Here is a 26,140-nt window from a genome sequence, read left to right as displayed (position 1 = left end):
GGGTGTGCGGGGAGGAGAAGGGGGGGGGGGGGGACACTGGGCTCCATGGTTTAAACCGCTGCCCAGCTCCTATTGTGAGGGGTCTTTTTTTTAACTTGTCAAGGACATGTGCCACATGTTGATAGTGGGCAGATCCCCAACAGGGTGGTGAATGTCAGTTACAATAAGGAACAGAGACACAGACAAAAAGAAGCCGTCATCGACTGCTGTGGTAAGCAGAATACCCCTTTTAGAAGCTAATAAATCACAGGTTGTGAATGTATTTGTCAAGAAGGTGTAAAATTACCAGGACGCTATATTTCTTTTTTAACATTTCTAAACTATAAACCAGCTTAGTGACTCATCGGGTTCCATCCTGAGACTGGGAGGTGTCAGCTTGATTCCTCAGGTGGGTCATACCAAATACTCTAAAAATGGGACCCATTGACTTCTTTTTTGATGCTCAGCAGGGAGGATTGCATTGGGGAGCTAGATTGCCAAATGTATCCGAGGACGACTGTTACTGACTGCAGATCCCTCCCGCCAGGGGAGAGTAATGAAATGGGGAACAAACTTTCCACACTTACCTGAAGACTATCCAAGTTAGCAAACTGGTCTGAACGGAGCAGCATTTTTCTCACTTTAGCACTGACTAACCAGAGCACACTAACCTTATTTTCCTCTCACAGATGTGTCTTTCATGTCCACAAAAACAATTTGTTCACCTTTCAGCATATCCCTTCAGTGGTCGCCACAGTGATTCGCACAGGTGGTTTGGCAGAAATTTTTATGCCTGACACTGGATGCCCTTCCTGACACAACCCCGTATTTCATCCGGGCTGGGGACCGGCACAGGGGGACCCAGACTTGGGTTCTCTTGTGGCTACATAATTAGGCAGTAGCGTGAAGGGTCTTGCCCAAGGATAAAGCTCCTCACGCTGCCTGGGAAACGAACCCTGGTTTCCCAAGTGCCAGTCCGACACGCAGCTTACTGAGACAGGCATGTCCAAAGTCCGGCCCATGGGTCAAATGCAGCTTGCATTCAAATTTCTACCGGTCTGCAAGTTCCTGTGATGAAATCAATAAAATGGTGCCCCCAGGACTTTCTAAGTACTGTGTACGGTTTCATAACCTTTGTTACATTTCACATGAACCCAGATTTATTGTTTATGAAAGTTTTTTTTTTCAGACCGACTTTGTCTTTATTTAAATTCTGGGCTCCAAATTAGAAATTCACAGTAATTTTGGTTTAAATGTCTTTAGATATATTTCTAGTCTATGCAAAGAAATGACATTTGTTAAAAAGGTTATTAAGTATTTTTCATTTGCATTTTATGTTATCATAACAATTAGACTGAATGGTTGGCCCTCACACATAATCACTGCTCCAAATCTGGCCCTGAACTGAGCCATCCAGCCACTTCATTTCCACAAGAACAACTAGTTGCCCTAAAATTCCTTGTTTTTTTATGCTTATGAAAAAAGTCAAAATAATATATCAAAAACAAGTTCGCACAGCATACATTCATGCTCATTTTTGTTTTCTACATTCATAAAATCTCTCTTTTTTGTCATACTGTTGCATTTGCACCCTCTAGCTACTTGTTCTGTGACTATATTCTTCTTTAGTCTTTGTCTCTGTTTGGCCTGAACAGTATGTGTCTGAAATCCTTCCTCTCATCCTTTCTACCCCCTCCTTCTTTTGCCTTACAGGTGTTGATCAGCCTTGCTCTCTTTCACACAGCCATCTCTCCCTAATTCCTGGATTGGACGCTTGTCTTTTCCCAAGACTGGAATTAATGTTGGTTTTATTGTGTTCAGTTGCCTAGCCCTGAGGTGCTTCCTTCAGGTCAGCACAGCTCCACCAAATTCTGGGAATGTTACTTTAAAGCACTTCTGCTTTTGACTATGAATGCACGCTTTTGAATGTGCACACTTGTGAAGATGTAGAAACCAGAGGTCACTTATTTATCTTCGCTGTTCAAGCTATCAAAGAGCAGATTTCAAAATTCTCTCAAATCAAAGCGATTTTGACATTCACATTTGAACTCATGTCATTTTGAAAAAGCGACAGGATTCCTTCAGAACTTCATGTTTCTTCTTGCTTAAATGTCAAGAAATGCTTCCCCTTGATCACACAAGGTGGAATGCACACAGTCGCTTAGATGTCTTTGTTTGCTCAGGGGTTGATTCTTTGTATAAACAAAATCAATTTAAAAACATTTTAATCAAAAATTGTTGAAAAAAAGTTCCCAAAGCACCGTAATGAAATATTAAATGTCTTCGTTCTTTAGTAAATACTCCTTATTTGGTATCCTCAATATCCTATTTGTCAAAGAGTACAATCATCAGCAACAAAAGAAAAAAAATAGTATATATATATATATATATATATATATATATATATATATATATATATATATATATATATATATATATATATAAAAAATTGCAGCAGTTTCATTGATAAGACTGTCTTTCTTTCTTTGTTCTTCTGTGGTGCTTCAAACATCCTCTTTTTTTTGTCACTGTATTCCTTGCTTTCTTTCTTTCCCCAATACCCCCCCCCCCCAACATGGACCTTGTATTTATTACCCTTTAAGTAATCACTTTGCTTTCTCTTTTGATAGACTGTTATTGCTCTAACTAGCTGAGGTCCCTATAGGTATTTGGAGGCATTCCAGTTTTATTAGACAAAGGCCTCATTATTCAAGGCCAGCATTAACTCTACCATTAGGTCCATTTTGCCCTCTAGTCACATGTATCTAGTAGCAGCCAATTCATATTATAGCCTCTGAATACTTAGTGTTTACAGGACAAACACGCTAATTGTATTAAGGCAAAGTTAAATAGTAAAACATATTCAGAAAGTGACTTTATCTTTGATGAGTTGATTGAAGTGCTCTCTTGTCTCCTTATATCAGTAGATGATGCGATTATGAGACATTAGCCAGTTTTGTCAATGAAAATATGTTACGTCTATTGGAGTTGCTTTTTTTAATGACTTTTTTGATTGTTAATGCTACGTTCACTCAGGCTCAGAAACGCACATTCGAGCAACCACTTCCAATGGAACAAAACACAAAAGTCCTAAACGTTGTAAACATGATCACGAAGGAGAAATTAATAATTGCGGTTTGTGCCCGGCCAGAATTATATGACACCAAGTCTGTCATGTATTGGAACAGAGCTGTGTAAGAAAAAGCCATGAGCTAAATTTGCTGGGTTTGCCCCGCTTTGACTTTTTGCACCAAGCCTCTACCAATTGTAGGTGGCAAACAAGCGCTAGTAAACAGTTAAAAAACAGAAGAAGAAGAAGCCTCTCCTTGTTGCTTCCTGCTTGTCTGGTGTGTGAACACCACTGGCTAAATGCCCATTTAATGCCCACCCTGTAAAGTGCATTCTTGACATGTCTGGTGTGAATTTAGCTTGACATCCAAGCATCATTACGCAAGCTTTCAAGTGTTTTGCGAGCTCTACATACAAAACGTGCAGGCATTGAACATGCGCTGAAAGTTAAACCATTTGAAATTTGACCAATCAGGGACTTGGATGTAGTAGTGACGCATGGGTTACGTCCTTTTCAAACTTGGAAGTGCCAACCGGTTGGAAATTGATCACAAAGGAGAAATTAGTCACTGTGGTTTGTGTCCGGGCGGAATTATATGACACCAAGATTTGCAACACTTACATTTCGCACCAAGCCTCTTCCAACTGTAAGTACATGCTCTTGTATTGGGTACCAACAGACCTGTGTGAACACCAGATAGTAAAAGCGCATACAAAAACCCACATTCGGCACATTTTTGAACGTGACACACATGTCCGGTGTGTACATAGCTTTAAGAGAGAGTGCTAATAAGTGAGATAAACAAACTAATAAAGATGCTATGACGTTGGCATCAACTGTACTAGTCATTTGAATAAATGTCAATACATTCTAAATTTAAAACACATCAGACATGTTCACTCAGCATAAGGAAATTGACCTATCAAGGCAAAGCATTAATTTAAAGCAGTACATCCATCCCTTTTTACAACTTCCTTAATCCTGTTTGGAGTCACTTGGTTGCTCGACCTAATACAGAAGAAACAGTTTTTTTTAATGAAAAACAAGTGCTTCTTGTTATTAAGTGTTAAGTAGGTGCTCATCACTGACTAAATGAGCATCAACTATTCCTGCCAGTAAGCACACAAAAACATTGTACAGTGTTAGAAAATTGTTCTGATTTTGAGATTTCTACAGAAAGAAGAAAATGTTGCAGACTTTGACATTTGACACAGCCTTCACATCAACCCTGGAAGAAATTCACGACTGGTAGGTATATGTGAAAACTGTTTGAGACTCAAAGCTCCTGCCACCACTGTGTCACTGTGTAAGTGCAAAAATGAGTACATGTTTTTTTCTTATTACTATGTCAGTTTTGAAGGACAGGCCAATTATTTCCCCTTTTTTTAATGGGATTTAGACATGTCAAAACAAGGCTAAGTTTGACCGACATCACAGAACTTGTTGCATGAAAATAAAACATTTTAGTCTCAATGTGTCACTTGCTGTTACATTTCAAAAAGCCTGTATGTAAGCTTTCAGCACATGGGGTACCCCACTGCTGTCATAATCGCAGGAAACTTTTAAACAACTGAATATTACCTGTTGTACCTGTTCTTCTGTAAATGAGTCACAACTCCACAAAAAATTGAACATTTGTATTTTAGTAAAACTTTCCATTTGTGATTATAGCAGGAGGATTTTAAGATATCATTGATGTTCAAGCTAGACCATGAGAAGTTTTGGAGAAATCTTTTTTTCTGCAGAGCTGGACGGTGATGCAGTGGTTAGAGCTCACGGAGAAAAGACCCTGTCTCAAATCCCAGCTGGGTCCTTTCTGTGTGGTGTTTGCATGTTGTCCCTGTGCATCTGTAGGTTCTCCCCGGGCACTACAGCTTCCTCCCACAGTCCCAAAACATACTTTAGAGGTTAATTGCTGCTTGGTGTGCATGTGATTATGTTGCCTTGCAACCGACTGGTGATTTGTTCAGGGTATACCCCAGAGCATGGCCCAACAGTAGCTGGGTTAGCCCTAGCGACTTCATGACCCTGTAAGGGGTATAGTGGGTTTAGAAGATGGATGCTGTTTTTAGCATAATTGTCCACAAAGGTTTTGCAATAAAAAACCCACAATCAGTTTCTTCAACTTAAAGGCTCTTTCAAAATAACAATTTCTATAGTTCATAGTGTCTCTAACATGTTTGTGTGTAGTGTACTGTGTAGTGCACCCATTGGCCATTCCATCTATCATCAATACCTTTTTAGCCCTGGTGGAGTCCTGGCGATCCCTGGAGCTTATGCCAGCTATCGTCTTTGTCCTTTTTTATGGGAAACTTGTTGCTGATGGTCTTTTTGGAACTTCAGTCAACTTTCTATTATTTTTGGAAAAATATTTGGAGCAACATTACCACAGAACAAATGTGTTTGTGGAGAACTGCAGATAATTCAGTTTGCCTTGAATCCTTTATTTCCTTCATGACTAATCAGAAAATACCTGACATGATACTGAGAACTTAACTGACCTGAAAATGTCTGTGTATCATATCATATTTCCAACATTTTTTATATAAATGTTCCCATAACACATATAATGCATGCAGTAAAGCTCAAAAATATGTATATGACTTGGCATCATTACAAAAAATTTTTTTAAATATTTTATTTGACACGGCAAATATTTTGCCAAATCAAACAACATTAATGCTCCAAAGTCAACTGAACATTTGATGCTGACAATTTGTGTGTAGCACATCTTTTCTGAAAGTTTACCGTTGTGGCTTTTTCTACTCTCTAGGAGCGAAATCTAAGGTGCCCCAGTTTTGATCTGGTCTATTTCTTTGTTACAGCTTTTTAATTTCTTTTAGCCACCTGAGTGTCCAATATGATCCTCATCCCTCCTAATCGATGGCCCCTTATTGACTTTCTTCGTTTGGTCAAATATCTCATCGCTTTCTGCCCTCCAGGGCAACAGGATCCAAACTAATAAGAAATCTCCTCAGTCTCTTGGGTTGGTTCTACAGATGAAAAAAAGTATTAGTGCAGAAATTGTTTGTATCTGTGACCAAAACCAGATTTTCAACAAGTTTGCTAAGTTGATACTAAAGTCTCTGACAAAGATGTTACCACGTAGACTGAAATGGAACAGCATGTTAGTAAAAGTCCCAATTCGTGAAGCTCACTGTAGAAAGTCTTTATCTCTCTGTTCAGTTATCCGTTACTTTTCCTTTTGGGTATGAAAATCCTAAAAAAATAGTGCAGAGATACCTTCATTTGTGATAAAGACATAAATATAAAGAAGAATTCTCTTTGTTCTACATATCTTCTTTCAATAAAGGAATGACGCATGACATGTCTTATAACATATCTCAAATGTTTTCAGTTATTCCTATCACACCGCATTTTTTATTTTCTTTGCAATAAAAAGCTGTTTAATCCTGTAGGCAATACACTAATTAGTTATCCTTGTATGACCTTTTAGTTGCTTTATCTTCCACTTGCATCCAGCATATAATAGGCAGAATGAGAGGAAGAAATATGTTTTAAACCTGTGATAACCACTGGACAGAATGACATCAGAAATATGTTCTGTGGTCCACTTCATCTGTGGTTTATTCTACTTAATTATCTTTTTTTGTGCAAAGGGAGTCTGGGTTCTTATGGGTTAATTTCAACTTTTTTAGAAGTTGGAAAATTTATATATTTTAAATTATACCAAATGTTTGAATTATTATTTTGAAAAATCCAATAGGAAATATGTCCTGCTGAAAAAAAACCTTTTATTGTGAATGTATAAAAAATATGAGAAAAGAAAAGTGTTCCAACATGTTTTAGCAGATATAGAAACAGCTAACAATCACTTTCTCTGTTTTCTACATTCAATGGTTTCAAATCTTTGTAGAAAATGTCAAAGGTAGCGGATTCTAAGGTTGAAAATATATTAGAGGGTGAATTCAGACTGATTTGCTTTGTTTTCCCCGATAAACCGGAACAAACTTCCAGTCTGAGTACACTCAAGTGGACCCTGGTCTGGATCCAGAATCCGCTCTCTGACCCATCTTTGTAGGTAGTCTCGGTTTGTTTCTAGTAGGACTGAGCTTCGGTTCGCTCTGAGTTTCCTCAGTCTGAATACAATCTGTTCCCGGAGCAGAACAACTGAACCAAAATGGCTACCGTAGCCGGTTACATCACGTGATGTAAACAGAGTAGGAGCCTCAGATAAATGTAAAACAACAGTTGTCACGTTATCAAAGAGTAAAAAAAGGGTCAAACTCCTAACTTGTTAGAACGTTTATTTTAAAGCGCAAGACTTCCATTATTTCAGACTCTAGTTGAACCAATCAAGGTTGAGGACTCCATCCAGACCAATTTAAGCAGATTCGGTCTGGACCAGTCTGAATACACCCAGAGGTATTTTTAAATTTATTTGAGGGGAAGCTTTGTAAACAACGTTTTAACACCAAAGCTTTATCTACAGTGTTGATATTCTTTGATAACTGCAACTTTTCAACCATTTACACAATGAATGTGATTCTAGCAGATTCGGAAAGTGGAGAAAAATAATCAACGTAAATCAGTTTCTTCTATCACAGAGAAAAGCGTCTTTGCTTTTCTCTGCGATGTGTTGCATAACGGCGCAAAGCCCATATGAAAAATCATCTTTCTCCACATCAGGATCAGCTGATTCATGTCAATCGCATACATGATTGAAGATTTACAATATTTCAAACAGTGTGTGTTATTTAGGGGTTGCCGGTAACGCCTCTGGTATCATGATCTTTGAGCTTTGGAATACGAGGTCGCTTCTTTTACTGTTTTGCACTGGTGTTTGGTGAAGTTAAAAACTATGGTTGGCTCAAATGAAACTCTTTAAATAAATGGTCCGCTGCTTGACATTCAGCATTGAGGGTTTGATTGGGGAGTTACAGTAAAACACTAAATAGTTCCAGAGCACAGCTGTGACTGCAGCTTAGTGCTCCCTCAGAGCATGGGTCAAATGTGGAGAACACTTTTTACTTGAAAGTAGTAGAAACAGTCAGAGCCACCTGAGAGCCCTAAAAGTAACTGAATCTGTGTAAACTTAGAAAATGTAGTGTATGATGCAGGTCCACCCTGTATGTACAGAGATAATTATACTGTTAAAAAAGGGGGAGAGAGACAGCCTGCCTCTTCAGAGCACAGCTGTCATTACTCTGACGGATCCAGTTGCGCACAAATACTGATAATGGGAATCTTTCAACTGCCCGATCACTGTTATTTGTAAAATCAGGCATTAATACAGAGGCTTTATTCCCCTATTATTGTTATTTTGTAGGATTGACTCTCTTGATTCTACTGTGCTAAAAATAAGGTTTTAGAAGTGAAAGTGGATAAAAAAATGTTTGTGTTGCAACAATAATTGGGGCTACTCTAATGGAGAAGAGGAGAAGCTTGTTTTTTTCTGGATCTCTAAGAGGGGTTTCTGCCTTCCTGCCTAAAAATGCAACAAAATGATTTGGCTGAGACAAGGAAAAATACTTTTTTTTAATGTGGCAGGTCAGAATAAGACCTTGGTGCAAATTTAATGCTACATTCACACTGGGCATGTGTCGCCCGTTCTTGACCATGAGGTGTTCACACTGGACTGTTGCTACTAGGGCATGTACTCATAGTTGGAAGAGACTTGGTGAGAAACGTCGAAGAGGGGAAAATCTGACGAATCATGCTCCAGACTTCTTTTTTCACAGCTGTTCTCTCTGATATACGAAAGACTTGGTGTCATATGATTTCGGCCGAGTTCAAACCGCAATTACAAATTTCTCTCCCATGATGAATGTTCAGACGTTGGGCATGTCCCTGATTGGTCAAAGTTCAACTGGTTTCATTTTTAATGTGTGTTCAATGGCCTCGCATTTTGTATGTGCAGCCCAAAAATGAACTTAGAAAGCGCAAAAGTTTTGCAAAAGTTTTAAATGCTGATGCCCGAAACACGCATATACACATGTTTATGCTTAAATGGGCTTTTCATTGGAATTAGTCTCTTGAACGTGTGTTGCCGAGGTCTGTGTGAACGTAGCATAAGACTAGCTGGAAGGACTTCCTGCTATCTTCTGTGCATCTAAGGATCTTCAAGCCCAATCAGGTCCACCTTCTAAAGTTCAAAATAAAGATGAAGAAGTCAGAGAACCTTAAAAAAATGTACATAACTAGACTGAAGGTTGAATAAATTGTGAAGATCTCAGAAGCTTTTTCAACTCCCTTTGTATTCTTCATTTGTATATTTAGTTTTATTTTATATTAACAGCTCCCCAATTGCTTTAATAGTTTCTCTCTGTACCGTCTCCGATCTACAGTGATTGGACAAACACTGATGTCCCTAGTGATACGAGAGGAATAGGATGAAGAGCTGTTGTGGTTTTCAACAGCCAGGCTGTGTATTGTTTACTGGGTTTGCTTGATTGCTCTCTGTCCAAATCAGATGGTACAGGCAGTCAGGGCAAGGGTCTGCAGGGATGGCCTACGTTGTGGAGTGTCCCATTGTGCTGAGAATATTCACTCAAGCCATGGTTCTGAGCTGGACCCTTTTCCATAGCTCAGTAAACACACACAAACTCACACATAGTGGGAGTCATACATTAGTCCACCAGGGAGTATATGGCCATGCATAAAAATCAGGATGTGTATTGAAGGATGTGTGTGGTAGGAGGCCCTGTCTGTCCTCACGTCACAAATAATTACCCCCTGTGTGACTTTGCTTTTCACAGTGGGAAAACACAGCAGACCCTCCTCTCAATGACAGTTCCAAACTAACAGAACTGAAGTTGTTTTATAAAAAAAAATACATGACAGGCAGGCTATGTTTGTATTAAAAATTTCTTAGCTTTTCAGTTTAACTTCTCATATCATCACTAGGGAATGTCCAGTTCATTTACAGGCAACAAATTCAATGAAAAACCTAAATAAAGAGGGCGATTCTGTAAGGTGTAATCTGCTACCTCCCAACGTAAAACTTACAAAAAAGCCAATTAATGTTTCTTTTTATATGACTGTAACTCATTGACTAGATAGTGGGTATATCCAAAGAGCAAGTTTGCATCTGATGATAGCTAAAGGCCAACACAGTCACTCAAACTTTAAATACTTCCTAAAGAAGGATTTTTTTTTGTTAATTTCACAGTCTTTTTTTCTGAGCTAAACTTGTTTTCTAAGTTTCATTAAATTTGTGTTTCATGGTCATGGTTACAGAGCGGGTTTGGTCCTGCAGGCTTCTTTGCTAACCTTGTTAACCAGCAATATAGCATTTGCATATTTTATCAGAGCAAAGCGTGGAATTAAAAAGTGACTTTTATTTATGTTAAACCTAGAACAATAATTGAACATGAGACCACTTATAAAGACCCACTCCGATGAAAATCATGTTTTGGGTGTTTTTAACATGTTCTAGTGATATTTTTCTCATAATGGAGAGCATGTATTAGTCAATTAAGCTAAAAATTGCATTTCTGATTATTTTTTTATTCAAATCATTGTGAATCAGGAGCAGACTAAAACAACATTTAAACAGGGCTTATTTGTGACAGAAAATATTGGGGGGATAGCTTTGTGTCAATCACAACTCAGATGTAAAGTCCTGCCGCCCTGCAGAAACTATGTCCTAGAAAATTACATACAAGTTTTTGTATTTTTTATTTTGGCTACAAACAGCATACAAAAGATTATCAGAGTAGGTCTTTAAGGGCCTTTTCACAGCATCTCATCTAAACCAAATGGTCCCGACAATATGATGGAGATTGCTTGTAACCCCCGGACCCACTCAAAGACCTTCTTTACTATCTTTTCTTGGCACGCTGATACAGCACAGCTTTGGCAGTCTCCTTTGCATCACCAACACTGGAGGATATCTGCAAGTGTTTTTGTGTTTTGTCAATTAGCTCCAGCATTGTCTCGTCAGCTAAAATTTTCAGCTGAGACTTAGCTAGCAGATGCTTAAGTTGTAGACAATATAAGCCCCTTAGTTGTCATGTTTGGAAGTTATTTGTCATAGTCATAAATGTTTTACATTCTATGTTTTGTCTCTTTATAGGAACCATAAAATTATATTAGGATAGTGTTTTTCCTGTTTTGTGCTCACAGAATGAATCAGTTTTAGGGTCATTATGGCATTCAATGCCTGAGAGTAGCAGCAAAGTGACCCCAGCAGCAAAACAAATTATACTGTGATTTAGTAGTTTGTGCTAGGAAGTGGAATTCATCCACAATCCAAAAACATGCTTCACAGGATAATTTTGACTTTAAGGGTGTTTTCCGACTTGAAAAATCAGTTGGTCTGGTTAATTTGGTCTGGATTGTGTCCTGAACCTTGCGTTTGGTGTGTATTCAAACTTGATATTTTGCTGACCAATTTTGAACATCTGTATTAAAATTACTTTGGTCCAGCGGAATCATGTTTCAAGGTGTGTACTAAGAAGACATCGGCTATCAAGTATGCTGATAAGTGTTAATGATATAAATAGATTGTCAGCAAAGTAGTGTAATCTGCAATGTGTATCATGTTAAAAGTTGTTTTAATGAGCCTGCATTCATTCAACCATGTTTCAGTGAGCTGCCGTGTCTCATCATTGCTCTCATTGGTTGCTTCTTTCCTGCTCTGTTTACATCATATGGTGGCTGTTTTGGTCCAGTTGCTCCAAGCACAGAGCCTATTTAGACTGAGAAATCTCAGAGCAGACCAGAGCTCAGTCCAACTGGACATGAACCGAGACCACCTCGAAAGATGGATCCGAGAGCGGTTCCTTCTCTCGGACTGGGTTCTGCTGGGGTGCCTTCAGACTGAACATTTGTTCCAGATTATCAAGGGACACAAACTCTGGTTTACTTTAGGTGAACCAAATGTGTCCAATCTGAATACCCCCTTACTTGTAGCTTAGGAATGAGTGTGTGTCTGGCAAAGTATCGAGGTTGTACCCCGTCTTTGCTCTGAAGTCAGAACAGATAGGTTCCTAAAAACAGGCCCCAGCAACCCTTATGACCCTGTGATCTTTATCTTTTTTATTTACTGGATATTTTGTTGCAGTGATTATCTGTACTTTACTTTATTTTACATCTGTACTCAATAAAGTAAAACCAAATAACTGTGTGTAAGTCCTGTCAGTGTGTGTGCCAGTGCTTGTTTGTGTGTATGTTTTTTGTTTACACCAGTAACACAATTTTTTGTTCAACCTTTTAAGACATGGGTATGGTCATGAAAATACACCAGGGTGACAATTCTTCTAATGTTTCCACACTGTGGTGAATTTGCAGCAGCTGAGTGAAAAAGTATTTGATTATCACTGACAAAAAATTGAGGGAATTCAATCTGTGTGTCAGTTTGGTGCTTTAAAAGTTTTGCCTGCGTCTTTGGGGATTGTGGTGGCTTGATGTTGTTTAGATTTATCTCCCATCCTTCTTTCCCAAGAGAGCTGTCTTCATAGCCATCCAGCATCCTGTTCCCTGCTTCACTGCATCCATATCGCACTAATGATCATGAGAGTGGACAGCTGCTTAATGCAGTAGTGTCATCAGTTCTACTTTCTGATAGCAGCTCCATTGCACTTGACGCGACTTAAATGTATCTCCCCCATTCGAACCCCCCGCATAGATCGGCTAATGTGGTTTTGAAACACCTCGGTAAAGGTGTATTAGATAGGTGCCAGATCACATTTTCAGTGTATGATTACAGACAAGGTTCCCTTTCATTTTTCATGGCTAAGGTAACTGTCAAACGTTTAGGCACAGCATTAAATCGTGTAAATACACCATGAATTTTTTTGGAAAAAGTGCTTAAATCCTGGTGCTTTACGTAATTTAAAAAATAAATAAACAAATACTCTCAGTCCTGTTACTTTCTACCATTTGTTCTGGTCTCTCTAAATATTGACCCATTTTCTTACTAAATAGCTGTACATAACCAGCTTAAAAATGTGAAACCATCAGATGTCTGTAACTGGTTGTAGGTTTTCCAATGAATTATTGCATTAAAGTGGCCATCCTACATTATAAAACTATTACATTTGTTAGTTTATTTATTTTTCCTTTACAAGGAAGGAGTCATGTTTAGGACTGTAACAAACTGGATTCACTGAACAAAGGAGGCTTTTTTCTATTTAACTAATTTTTTTAAATAAATAAAACACATTGTTTAAAGCCCATCTCCTGAACTGTTTTATTGCATAATTACACTCGTGAGAAATACTAGGAATCTGGAAAACATAATGCCATCTTTAAAAAATACCCACAATTTCCATTAAATAAAGAATTACACAGTGGGGATTGTCATCAATATCAAACTCGTCAGGTCAGCTCTGGTGATTTGATTGTTTTTTATTCGAGATGCAATTGTTTGAGAAGAACAGTGCTATTTAGATCTTCTGTTGCATGAAGTCAACTTTCTAGGAGGGCAAGGCTTATTTGTAACACATAGCATTTCAAAAGGATCTTAAAAATAAGATACTTGCACTATTTACAATAACTCTAATAATTTGTATGATTTGTTATTATGAGATGTATGTGTTGTTGGTATGATGGGTCCAAAAATGAAATTGTCTTGATTTTATTTTAACATGTGAAGCTTTTAAGGTAAATATGATGAATTTGGTAGGGTGAAGTCTCTGGTAGAGTTACAAATGGCAACATCAGAGATGCCATTTGCAACTTTGCAAGCAGTTTTATTATTGTTATTATTAATATTCATTTTAAAACAGCAGTTATTTTAGGTGAGGTCCTATTGCAAATGCTTATTGATGATTCTTTTTAAATATTTGTCTATAATGATACTAAATTTGCCTCAAAAAAAGGGAGGGGGGGCTTTTTTCATGGGGGGCAATGAATAGGTTCATTTTACTTTAACGTAAAAACGGCCAAGTTGAAACTGATCAAGCCATTATTGCAGTCCAAAGTGTGGAAACACTGTTACAAAGTCATGTGAGTCATGTAACCATACAGTGTGGCAGAATATTGTAATTATGATCCCTTATGATTATTTTAATGTGGAAAAACAGCAGTGGGCTGAACTTTATGAAACTAAAATGTGAATGGATTTGACAAACTCTTGGTTACTTGGTTGTTTGTACACATATTTAATTTACTCTTGATTATCTTGCAAGAAATACAAGGAATCTGGAAAACCTCAGCTTCACTGTTCAGGACCCAGATAGTTATCTCTTAATCACACTGATTGAATTTTTGGCTAAACATGTCCTGGATTGATTTGACGTCAGTGAATTAGATTGAATCGGATTGTTTAGAACGAACCAATATTGACTATGAATAATATCATAAACTATAAATATAGCTATGAATCCAATCGTTGTCAAAATGGATAATTAAAAACCTACAAAATACAATATTAAGCATTAAAAACGAACAAAAAAGGTGTTTACCATTGGAAAAGCTAAGTTTACATACACATTTTGGCTGTTGGCATTAGATAGACTCGTATGGTATAAATTAAGCCCCACAGGTGGCACTGACTCAAGACTGCCGGATATTCTTAACTGGCCTCTCTATCGTTTAAATATTGAGGTCATCACATGTGTACAACTTGGCCAGATTTGTCACTCATTACTGAGTCAGAGTCAAGTTCCTATTTCAGAGTCACAGGCAGAGTATGCTAATCCTACAAACTTTTAACTCTTAGTTTGAGGCAGACATACTTAACCAAAATAAAATGAGAAAAATACGAAACTAAGATGAAGCCAGAAAGACAAAATCTGTTTGATAAAGAAGCACAAGTTACCCCCAGTTTTGGTCCAGTGTCACAGGGCGAGGGATGTTGCTCCTTTTGAGAGATGATGTTGATTTAAAAAAACATGAAAATTGATTTGACCTCATTTAATTAAAAATGAGTTGTATTTTAATCTATTTAAGCAGATAAAACAATTCATTTGAATTAGTTTAGTATAAAATTGAGTTTGAGCAGAGACTTTCATTGCTTTTCTGAGGAATTAAGACGAGTCTACAACATAATTGTAGATCTCATTGTAGATCCATGTCTGTCCCTCTTGTCTTTCCTCTCCTCCTTTCATCTGTCCCTCTTTCTGTCCTCCCTTCTTGCAGTTCATATTTCAGTTTGCTCCCAAGAGCTCACAGGTCTGTGCCAGACGGAAATTCGCTGAGGCTGCAGGAGCCCCCTTGGAGGCCACATGGAGGTGGGACAGGAGGGGAACAATCAGGCCCAGTCCTCCCTGACTATCCCTCCCCCGTGTTCGCTCCCATGTACTTTTTTCCTTTTTTTTCTCTCTTTCTTACTCATGTTTCGTCTCTCCGGTCTCCGTGTGTCCTCTATCCAGCCTGCCAGGCTACACAGGTCCTCAGGGTGACTTGCTCTTGGCTGGGGTCCCTCAGTACAGAACCTTCCCCTCACCTCCTTTACCCACCGGCCCCTTTCTTTCCCCCACTCTCCCCTTTCCTTCTCCAATGCTCTCCCCAGGGGCAAGACAGCGAGGCCATCCAGTCCCGAGCTGTCCATCAGCCAGGGTGTTTACTTGCAGTGTGACAGGCCGACACATCTGGAGCACATATTCACCAATGTTCTCAGTCCATCTCCATCTCACTCTTTGCTGGCCCTATACATCCTTCTGCTGCCACCAGACACATTCCTTCCTCTCATTCTTTGTCCTTGTTTTAATGATCCTACTTCTCATCTACATACACACATTTGAAATGCACATAAACACACACAATTTTCCTTTTTCTATTCACCCTTCCTGTGGTTTTTCAGTTGCATGACAGAAATTGGAGTTAACTAACAGTAGGGGTGGGCTGGTGGCGAAGGGGAGGTAAGTAATGGCAATGGGGGCAAAAGTCAGGTTTCTTTCATCATTTTCTTTTTTTTTCTTCTCTCCTTCCTTCTTTTCCCCTTCTCTGTATCTTTGCCTCTCTTTTTTTCTCTTTCAGCAAATTCAAACTCATTACAGCAGCTCCTCCACCACCAATTTGGAAACCCATGACTACTTGTCTAATGAAGTGTCACCTTTTCTTTATCCTCCAACTTTGTCCCCCCCCTTCCAAACTCATCCTCCCATCCTGTGTCGCACCCACCATCCCACCCTGTCTGTTTTCCCAACATTCCTGCGCTGGTGTGTGACTGTGATGGCTTGTCATCTCGTAGGAATGTCCTGCTCTCCCACCTCGTCCCCCCAATTTGGCGTGAAGCATTTGCTCCTGGTTTCCGACTGCACATGTACACTCATACCCACCCACACGCATGCAGGCACACACTTGAAATGCTAGCTTTAAAAAAAAAAAGTGTTCATGCAGATGGTGTCCATTGGGCTGCATACCTACTCTTGGCGTGTGGCCACAACAAGCACAGCCATTCTCAGATAGTCCCCAGCTTGTTTTTCAACTGTAGCAAGTGTGCACAAAGTTATTTTATCTGATGTTGCCTGTGGTAAAAAGAACCATTTACTCTTTATGGTAAATCCGAGGAATTCTCTTGATTACACCATTGAAAAATAATCTGAGTCTTTTTAAAGTCTTTCAAGTAGTTTCATATATTGAATAAAGTTAACAGTGAGAGGGATTATGTTCTTTGTATAAAATATGCTGACATTTTTTTTCCTGAATAGTTTTAACAAGACTCCGATCTACACAAGTGCTCTGTACCTACAAATGGAAGAGATTTTTATAATATGAACCACATGTGACATTAGCTTGCAAAGGGATGCATAATGACTTTCCAACAGTCTAGGCATGTCTTATATTCCTCTATCCTTATATGGAGCGGACATATCACAGGTTAAACAGAAACTCAGGGGAGCAGGTTTAGCAAAACACAATAAAAAGCAAAGATTTGTACTTTTTTGATGTTTTACTCTTTGTGGGTATGACCTGACTGGCTTGGGATCTTCTGGATGTGGTTGGTTTGTGGCCATCTAAGTGACTCTTTGTTCGAGTGAATTTTTATTTTGTGTTGTTTGTTTACATCATGTCTAATGATTCGTTCACACCAAATGTGATTCTCCTCTACTCCCTCTTTTATGCCGTGAGGCAAATTCACTCCTATTTGTGTGTCCAGTTTATGAGGGAGTGTGGGAGAAGCTGCCATCATTTTTGCTGCGTTATTGAAGACATTTATGATGTTAAGAGAGTATCTTCAATTTATTTGTTTTAAAGAGCTGTGAAAAGAGTCTCGTCGTGTCTCGATGCGGCAATATGGTTTCATCAAATTGCAGAGTGGAGCCAACAGAAAACTCAAAAAACTTAATTAAGTGCAGGACTCTCTGATGCTGGAAGCTGAGACAGGCATATTTTAAAAAAAATAGAAGCCTTTCATAATAAATATCAATATTAAAATAGATGGACACAATAGACACCCTAAAACCCCAGGCTTGCACATAGAATGAGGTTTTTTTTCACCCCAGAGCCTACATGCAACCTTCCCATAGCTCAGGTGTGCGGTGCCCTACGGGTAGTTCAATTCAATTCAACTCAATTTTATTTATATTGCCCAAAATTACAACAATCGTAGAAATAAAATCACGAGAATTATAAAGTCATAGAATTCAATAGGTAAATTCTAAACTAACTAAACAGACTACATTAAACTTGTCCCTGCCCTTAGACCCTCCAAATGCCCCAACAATTGGAAGGGTAAGGAGAAGCCGTATGGGTAGGGGAAGAATTCGGTTTTGGCCAAACACTTCAAGTGCTACAACCTTTCCTGGCGTAGTGATAGCATTGGTTACCTTGCCTGTCCTTTTAACTCTTCTTCTGTACATTTTGTTAGTTAGCACATTTCAAACCAGTAGTCTACAAAAAGTTTAGAGAATGGCATAAATATTATTTTTATGTGAGTGAACTGTCAGAATGATGGAAAAAGTAATTCTGGAGTAAACAGCTAGGTTTTAATACTGGAGCTGTCGCCAGTGTAGCTTTTCATAATTTTCACCATAATTCACCATAATTCTTCAATAGGTTTTGTAATTAAGATAATTCCAATGGATTCTGAAGCTGAGAAAAGCAGCTTTTGGGCAGCTGTGGTGCGGTTGAAGGGCGGTTGACCTCTGGTCAAAGTGTCCTTGGGCAAGACACTAAACCCCACCTTGCCTCTGGTGTAAGGTTGGCGTCAGTGTCCAGCAGTCAGTGTGTGAATGTGTGTGTGAATGGGGCTGTAACTGTAAAGCGCCACAGGCCTTCAGGGAAGGTAGAAAAGTGCTTTACAAGTATACGCCATTTACCATTTGTGACAATATGCATATACTGCCATAATAAGGATAAGAAGGAAGACAACACACAGTGGTAACACAGTGCACCTTGCCCACTGTATTTCCATGATCGATTTGGTTATTACTGAAATTTTTGTCCCTTTTTAAGTTGAATTTATCCTTAACTATAAAAATATCGTTTTATTTGAAACCAAACTGTAGCTAAAGAGATACAATGAAAAACACAAAGTTATTTTTTAGAATTTATGGGGTTTTGTAAGAAATGAGGAAATAATCTTTAAAAGAACACAAATATATTACAAAGATGCAGTAACGACTGAGAGAACTATTATTAAGTATTATCAATTTGGTCTGATTACTTCCGTATTGAGATAAACTAAAACGTTGTGCATTTTGCAAACATGTGTATCAGGTTAAATATTGAACATTTTGGAAATGTACCTGTATGTTTTGTGGTCTTGTGAAACCAAACTTTGACTGTTTGGTGGTAACAACCTGCAACAGACTTAAAGAAAAGAAAAAGGTTGGGAGCTCACACGTCTCTAAACACTAAGCATAGAGGTGGCAGCATCATGTTTTTAATAATTGGCTTTGTAGCAGGAAAGACTGGTGGCTCTTTAAAAAAGATGCCACGTGTAAAGAAATTTGCAGAGATGTAGAAATAACATTTCAAGAGAAGAAGAAAGTTAAAATTGTCTGACATTAATAAGCTTTTTATATAGGTAATAACCTCAAAACATTACAGCAGAATTTTACATTTTCATTTAACCAAGTAGACCTACTTTTGTGTATCTGCACAAACCACACTAACTACGGCTTAACCAGCAGCAGGTAGTTTTTCATGTGTAGACTAGTTCAAACAGAGGTAACTTCAGTTTTAATACAAAAATTTTAAAACAGTACTTGTGCTTAATATTTAAAAGTTATTGTACATTTGTGTGTGTTGCCACGTGTCTGTGGTTTGTCATGTAGATTTCCACTTTGCTGAGGTAAACCCCTGCATGTGTGTATTTGAGAAGACCTATATCTGTTCAGGTAAAACGACTACTCTGGAGAAGCCTCTGCAAGCATGTGTTTGTCATTTTGCATGTATGTAAGTTTGAGCACATGTCAATTCAGACTTAGTCCCTGCGCCAAGACATAATGTTGACTATGGCTATGTTCCCCAGTCTGGTTTGCCCATAATAAATGCTGCAGATTAGAAAAGTAGAACCACATTGGGTTGATAAGTAGCCTTTGGAGCTCGTTCGCCATGCCATTGAGGAAGGAGGGAATGCTTTTCCCTCTTCACCTCAACTCTTGAGTATTGCCTTTACTCATGGTCGAAAAACTTTTTCTTTTGCGTCTGCATGCAAGCATGTGTATTCAAAGTGTTCACTGTGGTTTGTATGTTTAGAGTGAGGGTGTGTGGACTTTGAAGGAATGACCATAATGTGCCTTGCCAAATCGCATTTAAATACAAGTACTGCAGGGAGCACTCTGTAAGCAAGAGCTCACAAGAGGGCACACAAAATGTAGCAAAACACAGGGAGACGACAGAGAGGTAGTAGAGCTGGAACAAAAATACAAGAGGAACATGTCCTTACACATGAAAACTCAAGCTTGAGTAGGGAGGGTGCCGGTGAAACTCCTACAATTTCAAATGGTTGTTTTTGATACCAAGTGGCTGTTGACTCAGTGTGTTTGGCTTTTTTCTACATTTTGTTTCCCTCTTTCCCTTTTTAATTTATATTTGTAGCGAACGTCTGAGCACCTGAGCTGACACTCACACTTGCACTCACACTGAGTTGACTCCACTGATTCCACCGCCTCCTCTGACATTAGTGTTTCTCTCCCCTCCTGTCTCTGTCTTCTCCTTTTTCTCATAACAAATAACAGTGGAGAATTCCCCTTGCTTTTCTCCTGGGGAATTTTCATTACCGCCCAGTCCCCCTGCCCAGAAGGACTATCTCTGCCTTGAACCGTTCAACAGCTGTGGTATGGACATGCTCTTCCAAAAACAGGCCCACTGTTCATAAACACCCGCTGGGCTCAGGGTGGGGACTCAATGTCAATGTCCACTGCTCTAGAGACAAGCTTCTCTAACATGTGGCCCACCCCATGGTCTCTTTTCCTGCAGAGAGAAAGAGGCCTGGCAGTTGGGCCTTGCTGCACCTTATTCCTCTTATTCCTCTGTGTTAAACTAAGGTAAAGAAAAACATTATTTTGTTTTGTATTTCTCTTAGTGGCTATTTGTTGTGACAAGATTTTATTTGTACGATAGTCACCATCTATTAAGGATTACAAAAAAAACAAGTATATTTTTTAGATCTTGGAATATGACATTAGCAAACCAGGTAAAGTTAAAAAAATCTTTTGACCATTTCCTTAAAATTGTATTTGTTCATATTTTAATGACAATGCAAAGCTAGTGGAACGTTAGCTGAATTAATGAAACTCGTTGCTCACTTTTGTGGCATTGCCATGTAAAACTCAAACTGTTGTGACAATGTTGTTGAATTTGGTGCAAATATTTGCAAACATAATTTTATACGTCTTTTTGTGGGTAGTAAAGCTTTTTACAGCACCAGGTTGGCTGTGTCGAAGTTCATCTAGCCTCAAATTACGGCACTTTTGGTTGTTTGGGTTGCTCTTGTGTTGTCTTTGGGCAATAGCCCCTGGCCTGCCTTGCAGTGGTGCCAAGTCCAAGGCCCTGGTTCCAAACTAGACAAAAGTACCATATAGTCACAACCATGAGGCGCTGCTAAAAGTCGTACATTTTTTCCGAAATGTACGCTGAGCCCTATGCCTAATGTGTTGTTGTTGTGTGACTTCAGTAAAGAGGGCGTGGGAGAGGACAGCATGAGAACGGTAAGGAGGGAAGTGTGGACGTGAAGGAAGGCCCCACCCAAATAGTACAAAGTGTAGGTATGTGCATCATGCAGAATAAAATCGTTTTGGTAACCCTAAAAATGCCGCCTGCAAAGAGACACACTTATGAAGCACAGTTTAAACTTCAAAATCAGCTATGTCACTGAGTTACATCGCTAGAGGAGACACGCCCGCTTGGAAAGCCTAGCCAATGGTGGCGGAACGCGACACCATCTTGGTGAGGTCGCCGGCACCCAAATGACAAAGCCTTTAGTGGCATCTAAGTAGCTTTCAAATAATTTATATATATTTATATATATATTAATATAATATGAATGTATATATATATATATATATATATATATATATATATATATATATATATATATATATATATATATATATATATATATATATATATATATACACACATCTATATATACACATTTGTTGTTGTTAAATAAGAGAAGCAGTCAGCCTTAAAAGCTCAAACTTAAATGAAAAATGCATAGTAGCAGGACTTCTTACAAATAAAAAAAGATTACAGAGAATTTTAAAAAACATCTTCTAAACATTTAGAAGTTTTAGACCTCTTTGACATGTAATTTAAATTATTTATTTAGAAAAGCCTAACAATATGTCAATAATTATAATAATAATATTAATAAAAATGAATAATAATAAATCAATAGTAAGTTAATAATAAATAATAACAATAAATCAACAAAAAGTCAATAATAATAATAATAATAATAATAATAATAATAATAAATATTAACTGGTGTCCATGGATTACATAAAATCCTCTTCACCTTTATCCACCTTTGTCATGGTGGGGATAACACGTCAATGTAAGGGTGGGGTCATAGGATAGCGTAAGATTTAAGTCTGAATCCATTGGAAACCTCCAAGAAAAGTTCAGTCACTGAGTCAGAAATTTATAAATCTATATTACTATAATAGCCTAGTCTTGGTATACTGTATATAGGTTTAACACAATAAATTTTACATTTATGTCAACAGTAAATTATACGTAGATCATGCCTACATGTTGATAATAGCCCTGCAGCATCATACATGTCAACATGTGTACTATTAATGACGCCACTGCAGCATTAAAAGGAAAAAAAATATAGTCCTTACCAGCAAAATGTTATGCCTTTCTCCTTCGAGGACTCATTTCTCAGATTTTGGCAGTTGAAACCTGCACAATGAACTGGCATTTTGCAAAAAAATGTGTTCACTTGCATGCACTGCAGCAGTGAGTTGACCTCACCAAGATGGCGGTGCTCTCCTCCCATGAGAAATCAAGTGATGTCTCCTCTAGCGATATAACTCATTGAGGACCATGGGAATCGAGCAGCTGCGAGTGAATTCAAGATTAATGAATCCATGGTTCGCAAGTGGAGGAAGCTGGAAAACGAACTCAGACAAGTCAAGAAGATGCAGCTGAGTTTCTGCGGAAACAAGGTGAGGTGGCCCGAGTTGGAAGACCGACTTGAGCGATGGATTATCGATCAGAGAACAGCCTCTGTCAGCAGTAACGCTGGCAGAAGAAATGAAAATTGGACATTTTCGAGGAGGTCAGTCTTGGTGCTTCCGTTGTATGAAACGGTGCAATCTTTCCATCCGGGCAAGGACTACGGTGGCGCAGCAACTTCCAGCTGATTACAATGAAAAGCTGTCCTTCATCCGCTTTTAGTAAGTCTTAGTCTTTTACTAAGACTGGGAGGCAGCGCCGGGTGAGTTACACCTCAGTTTGTAATTGAATTGTAGATCCTTGGGTTAATGTGTCTCCTTGCACTGTTCTGTGAGCTTTCGCAAATGCCGGCATCATTCATGATGAGCCGCGCAGCAATGAGACGGACTCTGACAATAATGAAAGGGAACCTTTACTACAGTTGTTCATTTCAGAGACAGAAGATGAGGACTTTGATGGATTTTAGGATGCTGATTGATGACTAAAAATTGAAAAATAAATCACAACCAAATCAGTTTTGCTCCCATTGCCTTATTTTAAAACACACACAAGCATTCATGTTTTACCGGTATGTTTTAACATGCCTGCGCCTTAAAACACGATGCATCTTTTGTATGTAGGAAATACAGGAAAAGCACCCTTAGCTGAAACTGCACCCTATAAGCCAGTGTGCCCTATGGTCGCAAAAATGTGGTAGATTGTCTTTTCTGGCTTGGTGGAGAGTTCTTGACCCAGGTGGAAGAGTTCAAGTATCTTGTGGTCTTATACAGAAATGATAGGATATCTGAGCGTGTGACAAAGTCTCAACAGGTAGATTGTGCAGTGTGGTGCAGTGTCTACTTTTATGTGGTTGATGTGCCTGTTTACTGGTCGATGTTTGTTTTAACCCTTGTCTGTGGTCAGGAGCTCTGGGTCACAATCGAAGGAATGAGCAGTCCAAATGAGAAAAGGGGTGGCAGGTTGGCTGGGTGCTTCCTCAGAGAAAGGGTTGGGAGCATTGTCACCTGAAGATAGTTTGGACTGCTGCTCCTCCTGAAGTGGTTGAGGTATCTGGTTTAGATGCCTCCTGGATGCCTTCCTGGGGAGGGGTTTTGGTCATATCCCAACTGGATGGAGACCCTGAGGAAGACCAAAGACATGGTGATTGTTGGCCGGCCTAGGAACACCTTGGGATTCCCCCGGAGGAGCTGGATGAAATGTGCTGAGAAAAGGAAAGCCTGGACACCTTTGGTTAAACTGTTGTCCTCATAACCCGACCCCGGATGAGTGAAAAACACTGGATGGAACAGTACATCTTGTCGGTACAACAGCTTCAAGTGTTACAACCTTTTCTCCAAGTCTGTTTCCTTGGTCTAACTGATTAAAAAAAAAAGACATGTAGAAATCCTTTATAAATGAACAGTGAGTCTTGTTTTTAGGCATTGTTTTGTCCAGACTATTGTCAAAGTGAGCTTTTACAACTGGCAAACTAATGTGTTAACCTGCTGGAATGATGACTGTCAAAAGTCCAGCTTGCCCTTTTTGAGCAAAAAATAAGAAAAAAAACAAGGATCTCAGTGCAAATTGAAAGAAGCACATCGTCATAACCCTTGTGCTATCTTGGGCACTTTAACATTGGGTTGGGTCATTTAGACCCACTAGACAGTGCTCTGAACCTTTTTTCTTCAATGATTTGTGAACCTCACTGGTGTCCATGGATTACATGAAATCTTTCCACCTTTATCCACCTTTGTCATGGTAGGGAGAACACGTCAATGTAAGGGGGGGGGGGGTCATCTAAGATAGCACAAGGGTTATAAAAAGGCTGAACATGACTTTCAGACAGATGTGAAACAGTGACATAGTGAAATGCACTACTGGCACAATTAAGTAGCTGGCCCTTGTCCTTAGCTTGCTTTTTTCTTTCTGGTCAATTTTGGTTTTCGGGACCACCACATAAAACCAACAGCTTTTGCAACTGCTCACTGTTGTTTGAGTAGTTTGGTCCACCACTAAATGTGCAGTGTGAAAGTTCTGTAAACCAATATACGATGTGATGGGACATCCATCCATCCATCTTCTAAACCAGCTCAATCCCTTTTCGGGTCACTGGGTTGCAGAAGCCTATCCCAGGCTCTACTGGGCGAAGGCAAGGTACAACCTGGACGGGTGGGCAGTCACACATATACATAGATAGATCAAAGGCAATGCACATCTCATGCTGTGATGCCCTACAGTAAAATGCAAAACAGCTTAAATACAGAGGCTCTTCCTCTGAATCCATGAAAACTTCACTGGAGGAGGGTTGCCTTGTTACCTGCCTGGCGACATCTCTTTCTGCCTATTCAGCAGATTGTAAATCTGCTGGTGGGGGCTCACTGGGGTGCAGTGTGGTGTGTGTCATAGTTTTTCTCCGAACTGTGAGAATGTGTGTTTACAGGAGATTCTTATATCTCAAGTCTTCCTTGGAAGAAGCCAGCAAAACTTGGCAGTAGTAGCAGTGGAAGTCCCCTATCCTTGGCCACAGTCCTGTGTGTGGATGTATGTGTGGATGAGTGTGTTTCTTCACATAGGAAACAGCTCATTTAAGTGTACCGAGGCAGGGATGGGATTAATGTGTGGGAGACATTTTGTTCAAATACCAAACATGAGATTATTACGGCCCAGACAATACATAGTTTACTCCTTACTCACATCAATGTCACAGGTCATTTGTGTACTGTCATGGATAGTTCACTGCAACACATAAATTCTGTCATTGTTCTAATTTCTTTCCCATCTACAACCACACTAATGAAAGTCACAGCTGGTAAGATGCTTCCTATGAATCCTCTCCTTTCCAAAAAACACACATCCTGGCAGTTTTCAGATTATCAGATTAAGATGAGAATTAGCACGGTTCCAAAGACAAAAAGTAGGATGAGCAATTCATGCAATGTAGCATGTAACCACATTACATATTAACGACGTTCCTGGAGCAATGTGATGATAGATAAATAAACAAATAAATAAATAAATAAATAAATAAATAAATAAATAAATAAATAAATAAATAAATAAATAAATAAATAAATAAATCCTTAAACATAGCACAAGTCATGTGATTAACACTTTCAATTCTGGTATGCAATAGGTATGCAACAATTCATTTCCCCCACAATTTATTTCAATGGTATAACATACAATTCGGTTTTAAACCTAGAATTGTGGCATCCCTGCTGTGCATGCCTTTGTCATAGATCAAATACTGGTAATGCTACGTACACACCAGACATGTGATTTGCATATGCAGGTTCTTGAACACGCTTTTACCGTGTGGTATTAACACTTGTTGCTCCCTGATACTAACACATGTACTCACAGTTAGAAGAGGCTTGGTGCGAAATGTCGAAGCAGTGCAAATATGGTTAATCTAACTCCAGGCTTTTTCTTTTACAGCTCTATTCCAAAACATGTAAGACGTGGGGTCATATAATTCTAGCCGGGCACAAACTACAAATATTTGTTTCTCCTTCCAGATAAATTTTCAAACAGTTGGCACTTTAGTGAATTAAAAAAGGGAGCCCTCCTTACCTGTCCCCGATTGGTCAAAGTTCAACTGGTTTAAGTTTCAATGTATGT

At 38.9% G+C, this 26,140-nt stretch overlaps 2 protein-coding genes across 3 annotated transcripts in view; one reads left to right on the top strand and one right to left on the bottom strand.

Moving 5' to 3' along the window:
- The window catches only part of LOC144981231 (zinc finger protein basonuclin-2-like), a 174,414-nt gene that overhangs the window by 14,363 nt on the left and 133,911 nt on the right, over positions 1-26,140 (top strand). The gene's annotated exons all lie outside the window — the stretch shown is intronic.
- Positions 1-26,140, bottom strand: part of LOC111948960 (centlein-like) — a 192,281-nt gene that overhangs the window by 117,291 nt on the left and 48,850 nt on the right. Inside the window, exon 3 of the mRNA XM_078952039.1 lies at positions 23,545-23,659. The gene's annotated coding sequence lies outside the window, so the exon portion shown is untranslated. The remainder of the gene's footprint in view (positions 1-23,544; positions 23,660-26,140) is intronic.

Source organism: Oryzias latipes, chromosome 1 (assembly GCF_053564925.1).
Source record: "Oryzias latipes strain Hd-rR chromosome 1, Olatipes_Hd-rR_3.1".
NCBI classification, from domain to species: Eukaryota; Metazoa; Chordata; class Actinopteri; order Beloniformes; family Adrianichthyidae; genus Oryzias; species Oryzias latipes.
The sequence above is the reverse complement of the archived record's forward strand: the minus strand, read 5'-3'. Positions and strand labels throughout refer to the sequence as shown.